General features: G+C 39.3%; 1 pseudogene; it reads left to right on the top strand.

The window, feature by feature from the left end:
* Nucleotides 1-3012: 3012 nt before the first annotated feature.
* On the top strand, nt 3013-3509 carry LOC103602637 (annotated as a pseudogene).
* Nucleotides 3510-4179: the final 670 nt, after the last annotated feature.

Raw genomic sequence — 4179 nt, 5'->3', positions numbered from 1 at the left:
CAGAAACTTGGAGAACTCCAAGAAGAAATTGGAGGAAGAGAGCCCACAAAAAACCTTGAGAAAAGACAGAAAAATAACAACCAGAGCTGACATTTCTTGATCACTTTTTACTGTTCTAGGCAATGTTCTGAATGGTTTTAATTCATCTCATCTTCACAACCATATAGAATATCTGCTATTATTCCCATTTTACAGATAAAGAAAGTGAGGCATAGAGAGGTTGAATGTCTTGCCCAAGGACACACCACTAATAACTAGCAGAACCAGGATTCAAACCCAGACAATCTGGCTGCAGATCCCTCACTCCCAACCATCTCACTCTGTTGCTATGTTAGAAATGTACAATGGGTATAATGTGACAAAATCTAAGACAGGAGACGTTTCAAAGGAGAGATAGACAAAAGGTAAATATTGTGGGATAAATGAAGAAAACACAGATAAAAGTGAAAAGAACTCACTGGCTCCATGATTTGAGAGGTTGCTGGCCCCTGGGCCACAGCTGTATTGGTGGAAGGAGCAGCAGTGATGAGGGGAGGTGCAGCAGGAAGCAGGAGATAAGAAGTAGAGACAACCAGGTTAAACAGTGAATGCTGCAAGGTCAGGAAAAGGAGAGATCTTTGTGGCTGCAGTCATCAGAAAAGCCTGCACTAGAAAAAGAAATGAGTAGTGTCTTAAAGGAGGAGCAGTTTGAGAACTGATGATCAAATGGTTTCACTTGCGAAAGCTGCATTTAAGAATTGTTATTGTGAATGAAATCACTTCTATCCCTGGGCTCCCGTGACCTGCACAAAACTTACATATGCTAAGAATAATAACTACAAATTTCTATCACACACAAAACAAAGATTTGTGAGAGTCAGCATTTGGAATTCAAGATTAAAACAGAAAATAACTTTCCTGCAGGATAAATATCAAAACACTGTAATGAGTTATAAAAAAAAAATCTTCAACTAACCGATTAAGTATTTTTTAATTGTCCTGAATATTGCAAAAGTCATAAAAATGTATAAGGTCCTTGCTCTTGAGAAGTTGACAGAGAGTACAAACACATGAGTAGGTCGGCAACAATCAACAGCTAAATAATAGTTCAATAATAATAAACAATGCTTAGAAATAATACACAATGCTTAGGGCTTACAAAGGACTGCATTGAGACCAAGAGGAATGGGGACTCAGAAGAGGCCATGGTCTTTGGAAATTAGAAAGTTACTAGTTACCATTTCAAGTGCAGTGGAGATAAAAATGAAGGGGACCTTTGTTTTATGTCTGTTTTTATGTTAGTGTGGACCTGTGCATGCCTATAAAGACAGAGGAAAGAAAAGAGAGTGTCAAATGTGCTGGAGAGAACAGATCCTGGCACTTGGTGCCTAGTGGCCAGAGACATTAAATGTCCTGTAGGAGAGACAGTTCTGCACACTGAAGAACTGTCCCATGTTGTTCTTTGAAAATTGGACAGATTTTAACTTTGCTTCTGATGGCTTAGGTGTACCTTTTTCTTAAAGCAAAGAGGAAATGTTAGCCACCTCAAAAAGTCTCCTCCAGAAAAGGGATTTCTCACAGGTTACTTCCTGCATTCTAGGGAAGTCACACGAATTAACGACATCATAATATCCTTGGTGTAATCCCCTAGGAAAGTCGTATATAAATTCCTTTTTTAAAAATGATATCTACTGGATAAAATTTCCAAATATTATGGTTTGCATTATAACTTAATAACTCATACCTAATATATACTTAGGTAATATATATATTAAAATTTAAGTAAAACATAAATACATAATACTGGTCTTATTTCAATATTTCAAAAGTATTGTGAAAAAAATTTTAAATGTGTAATCTGCATAAATTCTACTAGGGTGAATGGTTTTATTTTATGGTATATTAGTGTTCTTCATTGATATTCCACATTAAGAGAAACCGAAGAGTAAGGCTGTGTCTTTCGGACAATCTTAACTTGAACAAGTGGGTAATTCTCAACACTGGCTGTGCTCCAAAAACTGCAACACCTGCTGTGAGGTGTAGAACCTGGGCCTCTTCCCTCCTCACAGTATTAACTTATGCTCAAGTCCTCAGCAAAACTAGAAGTCCTGGTCTTAGAACACGTTTCCTATGACTCTTGCATATCAACCCATTTCCTAAAGCAACAATGAGATCAATATTTGAACAACTCACTATTACAAAGGAACTAGGAACTAAATGCTATGCTTTTACAAAACCTAAGGCAGTAAATGTCAAATCAAGGCAGATCTTCATAGGCCATGAACTGAACTACTCACTACCTGTTCTGGAAAAAAGGAAAAAAAAAATGCCATCTGAAAAATTAACTTTAGCAGCAACAGGACACACAGGTGTGTGCATGCCAAATATATCATCTGTGCTTAATCAGTACTTATCATATTAATAGGCCACAGGAGGAGGGTGTAATTTTTAGGGACTTTGTGTCCACAGCAACTGCTTCTTCTCTGGTGTGTCCAAATCCCATGTTTTCAGTATTTCCCTCCCTTCTGCCCTGTACACAGCACTGAAAATTCTCAGATGAAGAAGCCAGGTTCCTGCCTCCAGGAAGTCATGTTCTATTGGAATATGCACACAATTAAACAGCCAATGCCATGTAATGAACATTAGAGTAAAAAGAAACACTGGGTGCTAGCAGAGAACACAGGAGAGGCACTAATCCTGCTCAAAATGGACAGAGTAAGCTTGTAGGATGAGTTGATAAGAACTTGTTAATTGAAACTTTTTAAAGATGGACTTTCTTTCTGCCCAAATGATGGATTAAATAACCTGAAAACACTACTGCTCAAAGCTTTAGTTAGGCTATATTTAAGAATTACTTTAAACGCATAGTTGAACTCTTTCGAGAAAATAAGCTCTTCAAATAAAGACTCGTTGAAAAAAGAGCGATAACCTACAAAGAATCTTTGCCCTGAAGAGTTTTGCAGCTCAGAAGAGTGGGTTTCGGCGCATGCCCCTTCCTTTCCAGCCTCGGCCCCAGACCCTGCAGTCGCTGCGATGTTGATGCCCAAGAAGAACCAGATTGCCATTTATGAACTCCTTTTTAAGGAGCGAATGACGGTGGCCAAAAAGGATGGCCATATGCCTAAGCACCCAGAGCTGGCAGGTAAGAATGGACCCAACCTTCACATCATGAAACCCATGCAGTCTGTCAAGTCTCGAGGCTACGTGAAGGAACAGTTTTCCTGGAGACACTTCCACTGGTACCTTACCAATGAGGGTACCCAGTATCTCCAGGATCACCTCCGCCTTCCCCCTGAGGCTGTGCCTGCCACCCTGCACCGCAGTCCTCCTGAGGCTGGCAGGCCTTGGCCCAAAGGTCTGGAGGGTGAGCGACCTGCCAGACTCACAAGAGGGGAAGCCAACAGAGACACTTAGAGATGGAGCGCTGTGCCCCCTGGTGCGACAAGAAAGCCGAGGCTGGGGCTGGGTCAGCAACCGAATTCCAGTTTAGAGGCGGATTTGGTCGTTAACGTGGTCAGCCACCTCAGTAATGTTGGAGGGGATAATTTTGTGTTGAATAAACTATTAGCCAGAAAAACTTAAAAAGAAAAAAAAAAAGAAGAGTGTGTTTCAATGGCCGCTGAGGGCAAGAAACAAAGTCTTGACCCATGTGTGTTACTCCAGAGGGCTACACTTTTATTCAAATAGTAATAGAAAAATATGACCACTAGCGAAAGGAAAAGATAAGGAACTTTTTCTGTCTCAGCCCAAGTCTTTGATGAGAGGGGAAAAAAGTGTTTCCTGGAACGCTGTAACTGAAAAATTAACATATAAAATGGTTCTGGACTGGTAATGCATTTTAAATCAACTCGGAATTACAAGACTGCCACAGTTAAAGTCTCATTGGACATAGGCTCGCAATTCAATATTATAAAACACTCAACAAAACTATCCATCATGAGAGAGACAGTACAAACAGCAAAATTAGATGCTTTCGGACTTCAAATAATAAACTAACCGGATATTTTCTAAAATAAGTACATTTAAGTAAAGAAGTTAAAAAATAAGTGAAAACATAGGGAAAAACACGATACTATCCAAAAAGACCAGGCAAACTTGACAAAGAACCAAATAGAACTTCTGAAAATAAAAGGTATAGTGTTCGAAATTTCATTGGACAAGTTAAATGAAGAGATAATTAGTATACTAGAATTTGGGTCT

The sequence above is a fragment of the Galeopterus variegatus genome, unplaced genomic scaffold (assembly GCF_000696425.1).
Source record: "Galeopterus variegatus unplaced genomic scaffold, G_variegatus-3.0.2 Scaffold4239, whole genome shotgun sequence".
Lineage (NCBI taxonomy): Eukaryota > Metazoa > Chordata > Mammalia > Dermoptera > Cynocephalidae > Galeopterus > Galeopterus variegatus.
The sequence above is the reverse complement of the archived record's forward strand: the minus strand, read 5'-3'. Positions and strand labels throughout refer to the sequence as shown.